A 21,482-nucleotide genomic window follows, 5' to 3' on the forward strand; every position below is an offset into this window, starting at 1 on the left:
TTAATGAATTTCAAGTCAAGATGCCACCATTGACATATAATTTTCCACACGACGTCTTGGTGTGACACTATAGCATACTAACTTAACCCCACTGAGGCAACAGAAGCTGAAGAGAAGGCTTTTTCACAGATACTGATCCTAATAGACTGTTATTGAATTTAACTGGGCCCTGGTGTGTGGAGTAGGTTGGAGGGTTGATAGGTTTTACAACAACAGTAATTAAAGTTATTTGACAGCCCGAAATAGGCAGAGGACACACCAAATCAGGTTGTTGGTACAATTACTGAATTCAACTAAAAGCTCAGTGTGCTGTCTGCCAGGGCGGTTGGTAAGAATTTTGTAGTAGAGGTGACAAGGACTGCTGAACTTCCTCTGGAGCAAAATATAGTTAACACTGTAAGGGGGCTATTGTGCTTTTCCTTATCTTTGTAATTCATATACTGTTATAATAGTGGATTGATATAAAACACGTTCAGATATTAAGGTCTGTGTAAAGTACTGGCATGGAGGCCTCACCCATCTTCTATTCAAATCTGAGGAGCAGCCAATTAGGACAAAGCAGGCTGAAAGTGAGCGTGGTGTTAAAGGTGGTTGAGCTCAGACTGAGGATGAATCGTGAGGCTGCACCAAATTCCAGTATATGATATTTATTTATTTATGTAAATGATGCTACTCTACAAAAGTACAGGATTGACATCAGAGGCCAAGCACATGCTAAAATGTAAATGGCCATCATGGTGGAGTTGACATATTTAGATCTTTGTGTCCGATGCACAATGATTTTTTTTTAATGTTTCTTCCATTTTCAGCATTAATAGTCAGTTATTTTCATGCTGTAACAGAGCCCACTGCCTTCCCCCTTTCCTTTTATAAAAGCTCAGCTTTATTCATTGCCATGTCTCAATTCTTCACAGACATGAATCTTTCACATCTCTCAATATAATCTTTTGGTCACTAAAGTTGAAACTCACAGCAGCTACTTGTGTGTGACAAATGATGTGTGAACCATAGTGAGTAGGGCCTTAACAGATCCTATATAACATTTTGTGCACAGTAGCTACCGTGGCTAAGAGAGGGAGTTGTGGGAGAAAGATTTTTTTAAAAGAAATGTAGTAGAGACAAAAATTATTTTAAAATGAGCAAACTCAGTTTGAGGTTGGACTTGCCTTCAGACTATTTTGACATGCTAGAAGGTTTTTAAACAAAACCACCTGGCCTTGAAACTTGTTGGGCTGGCATTTGCTTGGGAGGTGTTTGAATAAACCATCTTCTAACTTAGACCACAGGTTGTAGAGAGCCCTGAAAAAGAAAAGCTGTAGTCTGAGGAGATTTGTAGGCTAGCAAACAGTTGGCATAGTCTGTCTCTGTCTCTGAAATTTGTGCATAAGAGTAACATAAGCATAATCACTTTGCAAAGAATCCTTGTTAGGGGTTTACATTATGACCTGGTTTCTAAAATTTCTAAAAAGTAAAAGTTGGGCCCTGTAAGCCACAAATCATTTATATTTAATTATTACACAGATAAAGGCCCTTGCAGTATTCTCAGGTATGGAAAACAATACAGAATTTTGAATCTTAAGACAAGGGTCAAATTTGACCGTCGGCTGAGTCTGAAACTTACTCTGAGGTTTTGAGGAATAATAAAAAATATCTCACTGCAAAACCAAGTTATTCTTTTGCACTAGATGCTGAACTTCCACTGTAAACTAACTCAGGCATGACCATCTTTTAACAGTTAATCAAGTTCATGGAGGGTGATTAATGGCCCTTTCATCACTGTAACGTAACGCCTCTGTGATTCCCATTATGCGTACCTTTACAACTGATTCTATATGTTTTGACTTACAGATAAATGAATGAGGACCAGTAAGTACAAGCAGCATCTCCACCGAGGATTCATCCTCTCATCTTTAATTACTTACAATTTTTTTTAACCATAATTAAAGCAGCTTTGCTTGAAATCTAATCCAAAATCCCCCGAGAACACGCTGCAGAAGCATGCCTCACGTGCACACTCATATAAAGGCAGCACAACTGCATTAAAAAGTCCCAGTGACCCTGAGAGATGCACAAGCTTCCCTACAGGAACCGCTCGTGAACTGCCATAAATTCTAAAAACACATTATCAACTGTACTCACACAACAACATGTCTTTGTTCCATCAGATTCATGTCAGCAGCAGTTTTCTCAGTCGGTCCTAACAACTGTACTGAGATGGTGAATTCAGCCTCATAAATTGTTATGTGTAAATTACCCCCGGGCGGCAATATTGACTTGTTAAAATGAGCTAGGTTCGCCATGTTTGCAATAAAACAGACATTTTTTCCCCGTTCACGAATTCACAAACACATACATGCATCATGCACACACACCAAGGCCTAGCCAAATGTAATTTACCAGCTGCTTTCTAATGGGGCTTCATCTTTCAATATAAATGTTAATAATCTATGATTACTCTGTGCTGCTGCAAAGGGAGCTGAGGGTTTCTTTCATGTATTTATGGAAGTTCTTCTCATTCTCTGCCTCTGCCTTGCTTTTGGGAAAATGTTTTTGAATACAGACATCAACTGAAAGATTTTCCTCTTTTGTTTTTCCCAGCATGGAGGGAGATGACTGCTGAAGTGCTTCTGTGCATCATTAACCTTCATTCTTTCTTTGTTAATTAGAATTTCTGCACTGTTTTCTTAGTTTGAATTCCATGACTAAACAGAATAAACGCATAAAAAACAGAATAAGTAAGATGATTAAAAGTCAAAAGCTGTCACATATTTGACACAAAAATGTCTTTCTTCGGTTTAGCTGGATTGGGGAGGTGGCTGAAATCAGCTTTGAGTTCTTTGACTTATGAAAAGGATATACGAAAGAGCCAATAAGCAGCAATGAATCAGCCTATGCATAGAGCACTATCATGCCTCATACTGAAGTTTATTTATTTATTTATATATTTATTTAATATTGTGAAACACCTGATCGTGTTACGGCATGAAGTGATTTAGTCTTAACACACTGCTGCAACTCCTCTGCTTTGACTGAACAGCTCTTAACAACCTTAAGGCTTTTAGCAAAGACAGGATACTTTTTTTTTACAATGACCGATTATTCCATGTCCACACCAAGCAGGAACCGCCACAGCTGAAGGTCAGAATTTGCAGTTCCTCTAATGACCACATGGGGCTAGTGTCAGAAGTGACTCAGTCTCAATAGACGTCCGTGTGAAAAGCCAACTTCACAGGCCTGAAAGTTCACTTTTATTGAGTGAAATGCTTGTATTTTGTTAGTCTGATTCTTAGCACTAATTAGCAGATATATGGAGCTACAATCCAAGAATACTTGGCATCGTGACATCAAACCAGCTTTATCGTTTTATGTTAAATAACATCCATCAGGAGTTGATTAGAACTTAAAGGCGGCAAAGAAAAAAAAAGCAGCAAGAGACGAGGCATTCTTAGCCTTTGATGGTAAACACCCGAGGATGAAAAGGCCTGTCCATCCACTCTTCTTACCACCCTGTGCTCATTAAGAAAAAAATGGGGGTGTTATGGAATTATAAGCATATGATTGTTAGGATTTATAGACAGCTGAGTACAATCTATAATATCTGACCCTTCTTCAAAATCCTTGGAACCACCCCTGTGTGGGAAGACTGTTAGTGAGTCTGAGAAAAGTATGGGAGGTAGTATTTACACACACATACACATATATACACATAAATATATGTATGTATATCATTAAAACTGTAACTGTAGATGCAACAGCAATTTTCCTTGGATACTTCAACCAGTGACAAGTGAAGATTGTGCTACCTGTGTGTTATTTATCAAAGAACAACAGAAAAAAAAATATGACAGTAATGTGATCTTTTTTTTTTTTTTTGTCATCTTAAAACTGTTATACCTGCTACCTTAGAATTGTCATCGCCCTCCGGTATGTCAGGAAAACATGTAGTGTACAAATACCAAGAAAGCTGCTGGGCATGATAACTGCAGCGCTTTTCTTTCAAAAGACATAGCAGCTGAACTTGCTCTGGGGTGGAATTCAATTTTAAATTGAAAAGAACATTTGAATTTTACACCGATAGCCCTTATGGAAGTGTTTTTGACACATCTAGAAATAATTCTGCCTCCATTTATTGCTTCAGAATAAAAGACATACTCGATTTATTCATAAGTTAAGGTACAGAAAAGGCTATTTTCACCACTGGTTATAGCACTACTAAACATTTTGAAAAATCTGACATGAATGCAAGAATTCTCTCTCTGTTTTTCTTTGCTTTAACACAGTACAAGCAAAGATTCTCATATCAAAAGATGATTCAGTCAGAACAGAAACTGTTTGCTTATTATTTTATACATTTTTTTCCCCACAATCAGAGGCCAGGTTATAAAGGTGAACACAATCTTTTGATCTAGCATCACACCATGATGCCCTCCCACCCCAATGGTGTAAAACACCAAATCAATTCAAGTTTATTTTCTTTCTGCTGACTTTTTACCATCAGTTACAATAACTCGTACTGCGTACTAGCTAGCATGGCGGAGTTTCTACACAGCTGGGTGGGTGCTATGATGTTACTGATGTTGAACTTTATTTTATTCATAAGGTTAGTTAGTAGAGTTTCCAACCGTCCCGTAAAAAGACAGAATCGTCCCGCATTCAGAGAAAATATTACTCGTTTGGTGTTGAGCTGAGAAGGGACGCAGTTTGTCCTGGACTTCAGCTAGAATGATGCTGATATCGGTTTGGTTATCTGGTGAGAGGGAAACATGAAGGTGAAACCAGGAGATGTCCTTACTGAATCATCAGAGCTGAACAGGTGATGGAGAAACAGGTTTACCTTTTAGGTGACATGAATGAGTTGAAGGGTTGGGTTGAATATTAACAAACATGCCATATTGGCCCAGTTTATTTCTCTTATCATTGCTGTGAGGAGACCATAAATAGCATTTGTATTTTCTGTTGTACAGACCATTTGCTGTTATGGAGTTCTTGTTATGGATAAAAAGTGTCTTTTTTTGTTTCACAACAGCTGATAACTATTCGCTGATAGCTGCCAACATCTGCGAACAAATAATTCTATGAAGTGGTTCCATATATTGTGTAACTGTTCATATAGAGCGTTATTAAATTTATTGCTAATGCAATCATATGGCACACTGACTTCTGAGGAAATTTTAAATGGCACTCGTCATCAGAAAGGTTGCCGACCCCTGGTTTAGATCATCTCAAACTGGTTTCTTGATCATGACAATGACCTCATTGTACCGAAATAGCCTCTGCAGTCACCAGGAGATTCTCTTCATGGATGTGCAGCCGTCATGTGCAGTAGCTGCATGTATTTCCCAGAATAATGTTGACAACATAGTTTTCTGCAAACAACACATCTCAACATTTTAGGAACAATATCAACATTTTTTTGGAACTGTGTATAATAATTCTGATAGAAACGTATCCACTTTCAACCTCTTGTCACTCCCAATATTAAATATTAATCAACTAATAATCTAAACAACCTACAAAATGCTGGGGTTTTTTTTGTTCCTGTAAAACAAGATTGGATAAATATCTTGTTTTACAGATATTGTTATGTTATCAAAAATGTTAACGAGCACAGTTTTCTTTAAAGTTTCCATCCATTAGCGATGATCCATAATCAATTATCCTTGGACCACAGGAAAGGAGTGCGCTCCATTTCCATCCCGGTCTCTGATTAAATGCCCTACCCTCATCAACATAAAAAAAAATTACATTGGATTTTAGTTTTAATCATCGACTTCATAACAGAATTGAAAGCCACTGTGGAAAGTGCCATTAAACTTGAATTATTTTTAATGCCCAGCAGGGGGACACTTGTCAGGTTGTAAAATTCTAGTAATTCTAGAAGTCTCGATGTTTCAGGAGGGAAAACATTAAACATGTATTACTTTTGGACATAAACCAAAATGCCACAAACTATCATTATTTATTAAATTATTAATTTCATGAAATATTTGCAAGATATTATAATCACCTTTAATTTTTAAACAGCCTTTATGGTGGCATTTAAATATTAATGAAATGGGACTAACAGGTTTAAACAAAACATGGTTATTGTCAGTATTGTTTGGTATGAAATCAGGTATTGTTTGGCACAGCTAATACTACTCCAAACCTTTAACCAATAAGAAAACACATACTGTAACACTCTCTGACAAACTGTTAACATAGAAGCTATCTCCATCCCATTTATTTTCCATTTGTCAGTGTCTGAGTGAGGCTATAATAGCTCGGTAAAGAGCCACATTAGCAGGATGGGGCGCGACAGAGCTATGGATTAATACTCTCTGATCCCTCGTTGTCAAACTCATTAAAATGTATGCAATTTGGTATTATCTCTCGTGCCATGCCTTCCTGTCAACTCCACGTGGAGGCCACTGAGTTTAGAATGAGTCAAAATCAGTGCCTCGTTTACTGTGTTTAATGACTCACCAACTGTTCTGGGTTTTTTTTACCCTCTTCATCACCCTCCTCTTTCCAGCTACCCAGCATAAAAATAACGATAAGACATGCCTATCATTCCTCCGTGCCTGTCAATCATAATTCACCGCTCAAATAACATTCCCCCCAAAACTCCAGCTCTGTGGAGGATAGCGCATGCTACTTTCACCTGTACCTGAAGATATTCAGCTCCTAGCAGCACCATATTTTCTCTCTAAGAGGGAGCAGACGGTCCAACCTCCACCTGGATTTGCTGTGTATAAAAACCCATGTCACAATATTTCTGCTCGAATCACGTCTTATCAGCCTAGTGTAGTACCATTACCTCTGACACTCTGCTCAAACTTTTAAAGTTCTGCATTTTTACCTTGCTTTATAAGTTGGTAATTATATGCACTTACCAGCCAGTTTGATTTACCTCGTCAAACTGAGCATCTTGACCATGTCTGCAAGACTAAATACAGTTTCTGCCATATTTTTGGCTGATTAGCTATTTATGTTAACAATGATGAAGATGCAGAAAATTCTAAAACTGACATATGAGACACTTATGTTGGTCATGTTGTCTCTATAGTGGCTCCTTAGTGTAATACTTAATGCATTAGCCTGAAATGTAAAAGATATTTAGTTCGAGTCCAGGAGGCTTGTACACAAATCCTTCGAAGGGTTGTGTCAGGAGTAGCATCCGGTGTAAAAATCTGTCATAAATCAAATATGCAGATCCGTCTGCTGAGGGGACCCTCGTGAAAAAGGAAGCAGCTGAAAGAAGTTTTATGCACATTGTGTTTATAAATCAATGTCAGATATTATTTCATCAGATGCGTTTTACTGCTGACGTTCATATTTGCACCATCGTCGTTGAGGGATTCTTCACTGTAATTCATTTGTGTTGTCATAAATGGGATTAGTCCAGGCTGTATTAGTGTACTATTGATTTGGGGACTGAGAAGCACGGTGGTTAGCACGATCGCCTCATAGCATGGTTGTGGGTTCAAATGTCTAGGGTCTTAATGTGAGGAGTGTTCCCCGTGTCTGTTCTCTTCAGGTACTCCTTCCTCCCTCAGTCCAAATACATGAATGGGGTTAGGTTTAGTAGTGATTCTAAATTGCAGGTAGGAATGTAAGTGTGAATAGCTGTTTGTCTCTGTCTGTGTGTAAGCTCTGCAGCAGGCTGCTCCCCGGCCCATTATGTACCCCACCTCTTTCTCCATGATGTGTAGCTGGGATACACTAGTGGTCTGATGCTAATGCTGTATTTATATAACCCGTGGTTATTTTGTTTGAAGCATACTGAGGTCTTTAGAGTCATTTAAATGGGTGGCATTAGAGCTTCATAAAAAAACCCCAAATACATTTCTGACACCTATATCTTGTTGTGGCTACATAGGTTTAACCTTATTCTCCCTTATTCTTAAACAAGGAGTAGCACTTTTACCTCCAAATACATGACAGGGATGACAGATTGTACCATCAAGATACAAGTCCCATGATATTCATGGTACCACAATACAGCAACTCTATGCATCATGACAGCAGATATGAAACTGAAATAGAACACCCCACCCCCCATAATTTCTATATTCATCAGATGCATTATTGTTGTTGTTCAAGTAATTTACTGGCTCTACCATTTGCTTACCCCAGCTGTCTATGCAGTGAATTCCTTTTTTGTGGGTCACTTAAAATAATTTATTTTACATGCAGCAGAAGCACAAGTCATGGAGTAGCAATCTTATTGAGCCATATTGGGACATACTTTGTTTCTGGCATCTATATCTTTTCATAAAATATTGATATTTGAGGCCACATCCGTTAGCGATGTGGCCTCACAAAAGGCATGCTACATCAATATTTTGTACATATTTTGTATGGTACATTAAGGAGTGCAAGTTTTGCATTAGGCACATGGATTGTCCATTGATTCATCACTTCCCACTGCCTAATTAATTCCAAACAAATAAAAAGTGTATTTTAATGGCATACACAACCTATGGTGATGTATTTGCAAGGCATATAAAGTGCTGGTGGTAGATCCAGACAAACATCAAGACAAATGAAGCATGATCAGATTCAATGACTTCACTTAGAAACCAGTTCAGTTCAAAAATAGTCGCCTTCAAAAACACACACTTGTGACAATGAAAAAAAGCCCTCGCTGCTGATGCATTTGTTATTTCAATGTTAAGCACAACCTTGAAGCCATGCACACAAGCACACAGATAAAATGTTTAAAATGTCCGAGACTCTATACACAACCACATAAAACATATGCAGATGTTCCCTAGATTTCAGATTTTCTCTGTCTTGCAGCCAACAGTGCAAACAGATGGCTCACGGCTGGCCATCCTAACCATATGCATCTGCACATGTCTGCATTTTTACTTTAGTGCGAACAACTCATGTGAATTTCAAAGCTGTTCTAACAGCCCAACACTGGTCTCTCGATCTCCCGTTGGAGAGCCGCGAGCTTCGCCATGATGTTATCAAACTTGCGCTCTATGATGTTGTCATTCTTGTGCTCAAAGAGCCGATTCTGAGAACTCACCACCACAGTGAGCCTCCCCAAGATGTAATCCAGTCTGCACTCAGAGATCTTATTCTGAGTATTCACAGCAGCCGTAGCCTTTCCAAGATCTTATCCGTGCTGCACTCAATGAGCCCATTTTGAGAAACTCACGCCTCTTCCCATCGTTTCAATCCCAGCGGGCAGCCTTGTGGGGGTTTGAACAGCCAGTTCCGCTTTCTTAATTCTTCGATAAGTCAGGGCCAAACCAGCTCCGATCAGCAAGAACCCTGTTACCATGGTTCAGAATAGGTAGATATCTTCAGCACTCAGGCTCACCCGAGCCCAAACTTCTCGTAGAGAAAGGGGTGTCAATTGCATTCAGGGACCAGTTGATCAAATCCATAATTCCTCTTTTAGGTTTTAGAGAACAGACTGTGAGAGAGTGTTCCAGGGAAAAGTAATACAAAAAACACGAGACTAGACAAGGACATAAGAGGCTAAGCAGGGAAGCTAAGGGAGAGGAAGAGGAGGAGAGGAGAAAAGTGCGTCAAGAGCAAGAGCAGAAAAAAAAATGCGGTGTGTTTTTTCAAGATTGTAAAACTTACTAAGTTATTGACTTGCTGCAAATACACCCTGTGGCTGAAAACGTTATTCCTGAAATACGATCAAGATTATAAAGGTGTGGTGGTTTTCCAATGTTCTTAGGGCTGAAATGAGTTTATGACCCAAATATAGTTGTCCTGCATATATGAGTTAACATAGCTCGCGTCGCACTATATACTTCTTCTATGCTTTTAATGTACTTTTGGCAAGATGTATTGCATTATAAGCATGGATGGATTATTGTGACCTAGGAACCTGGACACAATAAATTTAATGGTTACAGTGTTGGTAAGATATATAAGCTTTGAGTCATGATCATGAACTAAGTGTCTTGTGTTGGTGTGACAATATATGCTAAACACAATCACAGAAGAGTAGCATACAAGAACCTCTTGCTACACAAAGCACCTCTGCTGGAGAGTAGTACACGCTGGTATCTTTTACTGTCTTTATACATATGTTGCCTGGATAATTTGAAGGATTACTACCATCACTGAAGGGTGGAATATAAATTGCTGCAATAATCAGCTGCTCAAACTCTATTTAGAGATGAAAAAAGAAGATGCAAGAGCAGAAGTAATACTCTCTCAACTTCACATCTTTGTCCTTGATGTTAGCAGAATGGCATCACTCATTAGGCAAAAGGAACCCTCTTCTAATTATTTCTTTGGTGATTGCAAATTTTCAACCTGCACAAATAACTCAGCATTAATAAAGAATAGGCGCATCTTAAATCACACACATTTGTCACACCATAATAAAGTAAGAGCCCTGCGAAAGGAAGTGGCACTACAAATGGTTTCTAATCTACATCAAATCATCCTCTTCCAGCTTCTGTTTACCAGCGATTTTATAACTACAAATATGCTGTCAAAACTGTTTTTGGATCAAAGAAGGCTCATATACATAGCACACTAAAAAAGCAGTTTGTCTTATTTTGTAAGATTTTGAAAATACTGTCAGTTTTAATTTAAAGTTCTTGGCATATCACTGAGTAGTTAACTTGTCTGTGGGCCCCAGTTGAAAAAAACAAAAAAGAAGATGACTCAGAAGTAACTGTAATAACCTGACAAGATGACAGTACAGATTTTTTTTTTCTGCCTGTCCCATTTGGTTCTTTAGCCGTCAGAATTGTTGTCTGAAGACCAACAAGGATACCCAATGGATTTACTTTGCCAAATGGATCATCACGGCATTGCCGTATTGGTCCATTTGATCGACCTTTGTTTTTATTATTTATTTTATTTTATTTTCAGTTGTTACAGACAGGACAGACATGAGTGAGGGATCGGAAAGGGAGAAAAAAAGAGGAAGGAAAAGAAAAACAGAAGGGAAGAGGGACAGTGAGAAAGGGAAAAAAAAATCTCCTGGATCACCTGTTGAGAGAGAAAGAATAGAAAACAAGCAAAAAAAAACCAAAGCAACATACTAAACACAACACCATCACATTAATCTAGCTAAGTGTAAACAGCAGTAAATACTAAATATTCAATGTTGTTGTGCAGCACGCAGGACAGACAGCGCACAATGTGCTTTGAAGTAGCAGCCAAGAAAGGTGTAATTTAAGTCTACGAACAGTGAACACCCGTGTGCACCTGTGTGGATCAGCGCGCTTGTATTCAAAAGGTTTCCCCATGTAATGGTCTGCAAGAGGATGTAGAGAGCCATAGCCCTGTCCCCCAGGGCATGAAGCAGGCATGGAGGAGATCCAGGCCCCAGACATCCAGAGACCCCAGAGTGCGAGAGCCCAAGGAGGACCACTGGAGGGGCATCCGTGCCACCCTCATGGGAAGGGCTGAGGATCCCCAGACGAGGGGTCACCCAGTAGCCACCGAGCAGAAGCTAGAGGGGGCTGTACCGGCGTGCCCGCCGGCTCTGCCGGCAGCCAGCTGTGCCAGAGTGAACTGAGCCAGAGGCCGGAGGCCCGAGGGCCCACCACGCCCCGGAAGAGGCCTGACCGAGCAACAGGCGCCAGGCCCCGCCAAGTAGCCACCGGGAGTGAGCTGGTACATACCTGAGCGCCCAGCCCCGGACACCAAGAACCACCAACGCACCGACCCCTGAGGGCATCAGTCACCGGCAGGGAGTGTGGTGAGGGAGATAGGCCTCCACACTTTGGAGGGCCTGGGAGTTCCCAGAGAGGTGGAGTCTAAGACCCGACCTGACATATAGACACAGACAAACAGGCACACACAGACACAAACATGCATTCCCACCCTCATGCACACATATACAAACACTCAGCACTCACCCAACGTAAGGATTGACATAAATGGACATGTACACACAATCACACTCCCCAAACATACTCTATACCCCGGTTCCAGGTACCCTCGCCCCCAGAGGGGGAAACAGCACCCAGACCCAAGAGATGTTACCCTTCCCCCCGGGGTGGAGGCAAGTAGACCGTCCCAGGCTCCGCAGCAGCAGGGAGGCCAATCGGACAGCCAACATCTCCTCCCAGCCCCCCCGCCCCGATGGTTAGAAGAGAACAGAGGGGTGTGAAGACCCCATACCTCCCTCCTCCCGCTCATGTGTAGTGTTGCTGCGTGTTGCTCTAAAGTGCATTTAAAACAAGGGACAGTACAGATTTTTAAATGCATAGCCTGTCAGGGTATCCACCTTTAAGTCCTCTGAATGGTGAAGCACTGACCAGGAACAAGCCTCATCTCTGGCCCAGAAAGCTTAGAAAGAAAGAAATAGCCTAAAATATAAATCTGGAATGATCAAAAGGGCTACAGTGGACATCAAACAAATGCATATGTACTTTGTAAAACTTGACTTGTTTTCCCCAGATAATGAACGGTATACAGGCACCAGAATTGAATAGTGGCAAACGTCATTCTAAGAAGGATTACAGCTATAGATTGCATACGGGGGCATAAGATATTTCCAGCTGTAATGGCTAGGACACACTACCAGATTATTTTCTTTTACTTTTAAATCAGCCATAATAGTGGGGATGCAGCAGTGAGAAGATGTGATTGTGGAAATGAAGCATTCATACATTCCTGGTAAATTAAATTCTAATCTGAAAGGTCAATCTGTGTTTTTTTTATCTTTCAGTTACTGTGAAATGATTGCAGGAAGGATTGCAGTTGCAGCCCTTTTTGTGGATGTGTTACTTAAAGTAAACTTCCTGCATCATGTTTCATCAACTCAAAGGTACCTGAAGCAGCTCATGTTGTATGACAGAGCTGTTGATGGTCCAAATGTCTCTGCCATATTTGGTCAACTCCAAAAATGAATGGATACCACAAAATGCAGTCCTTCTGTTGAAGTATTGAGAATTGAGGCTTTTAGCAATAGTATAAACTAGAGATGGACCGATCAGATATTACATATCGGTATCGGACGTAAATTACTGGATATAGGAGAGAAATAAAAAATGTAATCCGATCCATTAAATATCAAAAAGCAGCTCACAAAACTTGTGACATGGCCTAACTCGGCTCATAACCGTATAGGAGCAGTATGCATCACATGATAGAGCGGCTGTGTGTATTTGTAGCCTCGCTACCAAACCGGCATTTCATCTCCGAGGAAGTTATCCCACAGAGAAGTAAAGCAAGTGTGTAAGTTCATCTCTGAATGTTTGTAAAGCATTCCCGCGTTAAGCTTAACAACCGATGTATGGAGTGACTGCCTCTTCTCTCTCCCTCCCTCTCCTGCTGCTACTTCAATCGTGAAACTGATCAATGATCAGCTGATCAGCTTTTCTGTCGCAAGTCCGCCCACTTCGAGCCAGAAAGAGGAAACCAGCAGCTGAACAACAGCAGCACGTTTAAGCTTGATAAGCTGTTGTTAGAATTTATTTAATATTACTTTCTACACCAGAAACTTTTTCTACGCAGCTGACGGCTGGTAACTGTGCAGGGGCTTGAACAGGGAAAAGGGGGCACAAAGACATACTTTTCTTTCTTATTCTCATTTAAAATGTCTAGCTTTTAATAAATAATTATCCGAATCTTACACCCAAAGTTTTAATCTGATGTAAAATGTATAGAAGTCCATGACTGTATATAGTAACTATTAAGTCTAATATACCCTAGTAAGCTAGTATTTTTTCCTTTGGGAAGATGTTGAATCTATTTAATTATTCTTGAAAAATATTTGATTTCTGTGCATTTTTTTTCACACTGCATCAAATTAAAGTTGATTATGTCGATTAAGCATCATGAGGTGGAGGGTGGGGGGTTCCCTATTTTTTTTTTTTTTTTTTGCTGGGAGTTTGCAACCCTATTAGTTAGGTTGCTTACTCTTTAAAATACCAGAATAGGGAGGATGAAGTAGGTTTAAGTTTATTAGACTGATCAGTATTGCTGAACTATGACATATTTTGGGTGCAGTGTATTTTTTGCATACAGGTACAACAAAATAGCTTTAGTGTTTGTTTGTTTTTTTGTTTTTTAACTTGAGTATTGACTTATACAAAAAGCAGCAAGATATTAAAAAAAACTGTTTTATTGATTAAAAAACACACTATATCGGATTCATATCGGTATCGGCAGATATCGAAATTTATGATATCAGTATCGGTATCGGACATAAAAAAGTGGTATCGTGCCATCTCTAGTATAAACTACCACTAACACAGTAGGTAGTTTTGAAAGTGTGTTTAAGGTGTAAGTGTGTCATGGTTCCTTGGCTTTGGTTTTTGGGTTGAAAGTCTTGGATGTTTTATTTAAACAGATAGTGGTTACCAGGTACTGCAAGCAAGTCTCCACCTGTACAGTATAGCAGCCATTAGCTTGTAAGAGTGTAAGAACTAATGGCACAGTGGTTTAACATGACAGTAATCTAAATTAGGGTTGTTTTTTTCTTTTGTTTGTTTGTTGTTGTTTTTTTTAACTGTGAAGTATACCAAGTAACTCCAGTCCATATATGGAGCTGGGAATTAGCAAAATAGGTCCCCTTAAGATAAACCATATGCCTTCTGAAATATACTGTACTGTATATACAGCAAAAAGAACTACTAAAAAAATGTAATTATTCCAATTCCAAGAACATATTGAAGCTACTATCTCAGTGTGTGTATCAATGAGAGAGATAAAGATAAAGAATAGTCATCTTTTACATTAATGTTGTTTCATTTTATCACATTAATGACAATACCGGATATAAGTGGGTGAACACTAATTAATCCCTGTGTAACCTAACTCCTCTCTATGTTCTATTTGTGTTTGGTGATGACTGTATATGGAGCATGTGTATACACAGCAAAATCGCCAGTGTTAAATTGACACTGTGAGTGTTAAATTTAACACTAGAAAAGTGTCTATATGTGTCCACTCTTTTGAGTGTTAAATTAACACTTTTCAAAGTGTTATATTTTTAACAACGAGCTAGTGTTATTTTAACACTGCACAGAGTTAAAAATTAACACTGAGTAACACTGACCAGTGTCAAAAATATTCTACACTGGTGTTAAGTGTTAAAAATTAACACCGAATAGTGTTGGTGGTACTTTACACTAGCCCTGGTGTTAAAAAATTCAACTCTGAATAGTGTTAATTTTCTAACACTAACACTAGTGTCAGTCAAATCATTAATACCACCAGATTACAATAAACTCCCATTAATCTCTGATATCTCTACTGCTACAATTAACCCCCAACATCCACCCATTACAAAGAAATACAAGACATTAACGTTCCAAAATACTTTGTATTCAGATACACCACAAGTAAACAAGTCATACAAAATTACAGTATGGGACAATGTACATTTTGTCATCAGTGCCATTTGAAAATTGCCTATCATAAGGTCTATAGTACACCAGATCATCTACAGAGATCAGTGCAAAGACATCTAATCCATCCTCGATAACAAATGCATTTAAGTGATCATTGAAATATACTGTTGAGACCTTACAAGTTAGAAGATAAGTATTGAAATCGCTAACAATTATACTGACAATCTTACTGAACAAAGGCATCTCATTTTCAACACCAGAACAAACATACATCCCAACTTGATATTCTGTACCATAACTTTTGACCCAGGAAGTTGTAGAAACAATAGAAGAAACATCAAACATTTTATTCAGTGCTTCACTGCCTTTTAAGCTGCTGGCCAAGACTTCATTAATGGGGCCGAACTGTAATCTTTTAAAATAAAAATTTTCAAAATGAAAGGCTAATTGATTCTGATGTTTTTTTACTAGTGTTTTTGTGATATTTTTAAAGTTCTTTACAGATCTTTTGAAGAACTTGTGCTTTGCTTCAAATCTCATGCACCACATATGTATGAGTGGCCCAATTTTTCTAATGCAGCGTGGGTAATGGATCATTAGGTGGTGCTTTGGAATCAAATTCCGTTCTGGAAAGAGAGATTTGAAAGCCTTGTGATGATCGGCAATCAGATGTTTCAAATAGCAAGTCATGCCATGAGTTATAATGGGTGAAAAAACAATGTTCACAATTTGAACTAACAAAAGTAGCAAGTTCCAATGTCCATCATTTCTGCAAACGATATCTCCAAAAATCAATGGGCTATTCCGCAAAAGACACCATGACTGCACAGCATTAAGCCCAAGATCTTTGCTGTTGTCATCCAGTTTTAGCCCACCTGGCCTGTTCCTTCTCTGTGCATATCCGTAGTTAAAGCTTATAATTCTCTGTGACAATGAATTCAAGGATATCAAAGAGGTCTTAATCAAGTACTGAAACACAAGCTTTAACTCATACTGCACCACTCCCTCTAGTAGATCATGCATTATGTCTACAGCATAGTTGTCTGAAATATGGAACAGCCGAAGTGAATTGAGTAAACAATTTCTTTTTACACCAAATGTTGAGGCCAAAGCAGGATTTTGTTGAATGGCACCACAGTGTTTGTAATGAAGTTCTTTGGAACGCAGTGTTAAGCCTACATGATCTTCACTAAAAACTGACTGCAACTCTGTCTTATCAGTTAAACAAAATCTACAACAATAGTTTGCACTAAATGATTCAACAAAACCAAAAATGCTATGTAAAGCCAAGTTGTCACCTGTAATCTGAAAAAGCGAACCTCTCACAGGTGTGGCTGAAAAGGGCACTTGCATTCCTTCAGTCTCTAAAATCTTTAGATCATCAACAAGTGGCTTTAGGATAGGATCAAACCCATATTTTTTTAAGTCTTCTGAATGAAAAAGGGCTACAAGATGAATGTTCATCACCACAGAATTTAACTCTGGTGGCAAATTTCTCAAAACAAAATAAATACAACCAAGTTTGTGCACCCCCTTTTTTGAGCCTAAAGGATTAGCAGTTTCAAAATCGTCATAGTAGAGCTGGATCTGGAGAGCATGTTCTTGTTGTGAGAATAAACTGTGATTTTTGAAGTAGGAGCCGTCATTTAAATCTCTGTACAATCCCTCCATGTTTAGTTTTTTTTTCTGGAAACTGCTACAAAGTTCACTGTTTCGAAACATAGATGAAAGGGATCCCATGATAGGAACGTACATGAATTTATCATTGACAGGAACTTGCCTGTATGTCCCTGTTGTTCTATCTTTGCGTACATCAAAACGCACACCAAGAACATGCTCTATGGGTTCAACTATTTTCCATTTTTGCTCAAAATATCTTATCCTTTTAGATTCTGTGTTAAGACATGAAAATGGATTTTCAAGCTGATCAAAGCAATCCTCAACTTTTTCTAAGGTTTCTCTTGATGTATCAGTTGACAAACAGTCGACAACAGATTGTTTTGCATGTGCATGGATGTCATTAACCAGTTCCTCCAATGAACCAACTAAACACTGTACAGTACTTTCAGGAACTCCTGATGATTGTACTTGAGCAATAACAGAGCTGCACATGTTCAGTATTTGCCTTTTTTCAACTGGAACCGGTGTAGTTATTGTCATGGGATGAGCCACATTTACAGGCTGTGAAACAGAGGTTCCATCGTTAGGTACAGGCTCAAAATTGTTGATGACCTCAGAGTGAACGCAGTCTCCATGTGCTCGGAATAAGTGCCGCTTGTAACCAGAGTACGTGTGAAAGATAAATGAACATCCAGGCTCTCCACAGGTCAAACGTAAAAACTTTCCTGGGTACAAACCATGCTGGAACTTCAAATGTCTAAATAACACTGAGCAACTTGTGTGGTGTATCTTGCAAATGTAACAGATGAACATTTCCAGTCAAAGTGCTGAATAGTGGATATCTTTAAACCGTACAGTGAAGACTTCCTCTTGTTTCATTGACCCGAGGACTGTCCTTCACGCTGCCAACATCAATGCCATACACTTGATGGTCTGGATGAATGTGTAGAAGTTGTCCAATGCCTTATCAAAGGACACGGCAAATTAAAAAATGTGCCTTGAAAAGTTTTGCCTTGTCAAAACCTGCATCTCCCATCTGTGTCACACAGGGAATGACCTTTTGATCTAGGACAATGTAGAAACTTTGGGTAGAAACTTTGGATGATGTTCTTTCTTTCTCCAACCCACAGGACGAATGGCTGAGTGGGGCCAGCCTTAAGAAAAGCCTCTGTGCTACCTCCCACCTGAGGGAGAGAAAGAAACCAAGTGATTCACATTAAACAAAATTGATAATCTGATGTTGAGGCATTGCTGTTTGAAATTATGACAATATTAAAATGTTTCACTCCGCGCGCACAATTATTTTTGTTTCAATGTGTACATTTAGTTTTAATAGAAACAATGACATGTCAGTCCTGCAACACCAAGCTTGTCTGGGATAGATACATCTGCTGCAGGTTGGATCACCTTGCCATCTTAAAATATCAGCCGTTGATAATTTGCATCTGTTCTCATCAAAAGAGAAATATACAATTCTAAAACGCATACCTTGATGAATTTCATTAGGTGGTGAGCAGCATCTGATGTGCTAATCTTTGAAGACGTCCTTCCCTTAGATGTTGGAGTGAAGTGAAGCAGCAAAAGATGGCAGCCGCCTCGCAGTCCCAAACTACAGAATAGAAATTAAGATCATCACAATTACTGTCATTTAAAGGACCACAGCAGTCATTTTTCCACGTTATGTAATACCATGATGACATTTTAGACACCTGATAATTTTTCTAATAAGGCAGTTTTCCAGCGCCTTGGTATAAAAATTCATTTCTAGAGACTTAAAATCTTCTGGCCACCAAGTGAAGTAGATATCGAGTCATAACAATAGTAAGATTATGTAACTTTTTTTGTGTTCAAACTACATTAAATGTCATTTCAGGTTTAACATGTTTGTAAGCTTGTTTTCATACCATACAGAAATGAGTGATATATTGTGTTGTGGGAATTAAGCAAATGCTGTAAAGGCATGCAAAATCTACCATTTCCAACTTACACTTACCAGCCTCGTTAGAGTAACGCTGTGCAGAAATGAGCAGCTCATCCAATTCTGTACTCTGGGACAGATTTTTGCAATCTTTGATGATCCTTGGCTTGAAGAATGTTGGCCACTTTGCAAGGAACTTACCAGACACTTCCTCCCCAAAAAACAGCATTGTGAAGTCTTGGTCAATCTTAAACACAAAGTGTAACAACAGAAACAACACATTAACAAGAAAACAAACAAAGGAACCACAAAGCAGTCATTAAATTATTTTATGCCTTACCAAGCCAGGTGTATCCAGAAATCTTGGGAAAAGGTTCAGGACAGTAGAAGCTATGGCAGGTTCTTGAACCACTTTTTGCCTATGTTGAAATGTCACCTTCATGTTGTCTTTGACATGTTTCATGTCAGTTGAGTGCCTCTTCCTTGCATTTATCACCTGACAACGGCCTCACATTTGAACACAAGTTGCGAAGAGTCTTGGGGCTGTCTTGAAAAGCTGACTTTGATTAGTTTATCTCTTCTCGGGAACCAGCATATCACCACCTGCCAAGAGTAAAATAAGGTCCAGCATATAACACCATTTCTTTGCAAAATATCTAGCATGTCTAGTCCCTTTAGACTGAGTTAAAATTAATTTTGTTAAGAAAAACATCCTTGATCCATTTTTTAAGTAGTACAAGCTGTGTAACATGACTGCAATACAGTATTCTCTCAACTATCACAGGGGTTAGTAGGAACCATATTTCTATTTTATTATTTTTTTATATATTTTAAGCGATAAAAACCCTCCCCACAAATATTCCTGACAATGTAGCGTTTGGTTTGTTCGTTTTTAAATTTCAAATATTGTATAACAAGACAAAACTGCAAATATGAACGCATCCCCCCCTCTCCCTCTTAACTAACCGATGCCTTTAATTGAACTACCAAATTAACACAATGGTCCTCTCTTTCTGGTCAGACACTTTGCAGCACTTCTGCTGTAATTTTATTCATATTTAACAAAATAAAAATGCAGAAATAAGTGTACACATTAGTTTTTGACTCTCACTGAACTAACAAAGCCAGTCCCTCCACATGTTTGTACTCTCTTGTTACCTCGGCCAGGTCCGCGGCTCTGAACCGTGGTAATGACACCTCTGGCCAATACGCTGGGTTGTCGGGCTTGTAGCTTTACTGTCAGCGAACACAGTGTACAGTCGAATCTTAACAGCTTTCTTACAACCAGGCACTCATTTTGGCGGCAGTGGTTATTATTATATTTACATGCTCTCTTCTTCCATTTCTCATCGGTAACAGCTCTTACTTTCTCCCTCTCTCGCGCTCAAACACACAACGGGAGGGGCAGTTCCACACGTTCTCCCCGCAGCACGGACTACACTACCCATGAGGGCCGGTAACACTCTGCCCTCATTGCCTTTATATTAAATCATTTTTGGCTAATGACAAAAAAAAGTCACTTTAAGGGCCAAATTGCATTATACTTCTTCACCTCACCTGACGTGGGTCGCAAGTGGCCTTTGGGCCACAAGTGGCCTCTGGGCCGCGAGTTTGAGACCACTGACCCTAAGGCTTTGGCAGTTTAATTCGAAAATAAATAAAAGGCATTTAATAAAAACTGTGAAATATATTAACATGTAATATTCATTACAGTCTGCCAATAGCCAGATTATGCTAAATGAATATTAGGAAAGAAACTGGTACTTTGCAGAGTTCTAGCTAGCAGTACCCCAGCTTAACAAAAACAGTTAAAATTCAAATATGACACTTAAAGATGATGTATTTTGATATAAATACTATTTCTTTTACTAGTTATCATGTTACTTGTTCTAACATCAATCTAAAACTTAATATTTAACCGAATAAAACTTACCGCATCAGCAAGAAAAAATGGCGACCGAAGATTCTGGATTGCGAAGCTCCACAGGAAATGAAGGTGTGGTCTAATTTAACACCCACAGTGTTAAAATGCAGTAACGACTAAAATCTACACTTACACTTTTCAGGAATCAACTCCCGATGTGTTATTTTAACTCGATTAAGTGTTGAACTAACTCGGAACTCTGTTGAAATCTACTAACACTGAAAAATCAACACTGGCATTTTTGCTGTGTACATACTAAAAAATGTGTGTAATTCAGTGTGTGTTAAATCCTTGACTTTTAGACTGCTGTGCAACAACAAGTGACAGTGGAGGTTTATTGGATGAATCAACATTTCAGTGACTTTGCCCTGAGGTTATTTTTGTCTTTCGAACACAAACAACAGCATGAAATGCTATTTTCTTTTTTCTTCTTGTTGATAATGAATTTTGGTCTGTTTCTATTAGAACTTTATCTTATTTGCAAGATCTTCTTGTGATTGTTTTTAGGGTTTCTTGGCTCTTCATTGCCGGCTGAAAAAAAAGTTCTTAATGGTCTTTTCTTTAATAATACTTAGAGATGGCACGATACCACTTTTTTATGTCCGATACCGATACCGATATCATAAATTTGGATATCTGCCGATACCGATATGAATCCAATATAGTGTTTTTTAATCAACAAAACTGTTTTTTTAAATATCTTGCTGCATTTTGCAAGTCTGCAAGTTCATACTCAAGTTTA

General features: G+C 38.9%; 1 long non-coding RNA gene across 1 annotated transcript; it reads right to left on the reverse strand.

The window, feature by feature from the left end:
• Positions 1–15,415: 15,415 nt before the first annotated feature.
• Positions 15,416–19,391, reverse strand: LOC112429760 (uncharacterized). The gene is made up of 4 exons (XR_013093167.1): positions 19,157–19,391; positions 18,892–19,063; positions 18,387–18,507; positions 15,416–18,082 (listed from the first exon to the last, which is right to left on the reverse strand). It is a non-coding gene; the product is annotated as an uncharacterized LOC112429760 (long non-coding RNA).
• Between the last annotated feature and the right edge of the window lie 2,091 nt (positions 19,392–21,482).

Source organism: Maylandia zebra, linkage group LG15, assembly GCF_041146795.1.
Source record: "Maylandia zebra isolate NMK-2024a linkage group LG15, Mzebra_GT3a, whole genome shotgun sequence".
Classification (NCBI taxonomy): domain Eukaryota; kingdom Metazoa; phylum Chordata; class Actinopteri; order Cichliformes; family Cichlidae; genus Maylandia; species Maylandia zebra.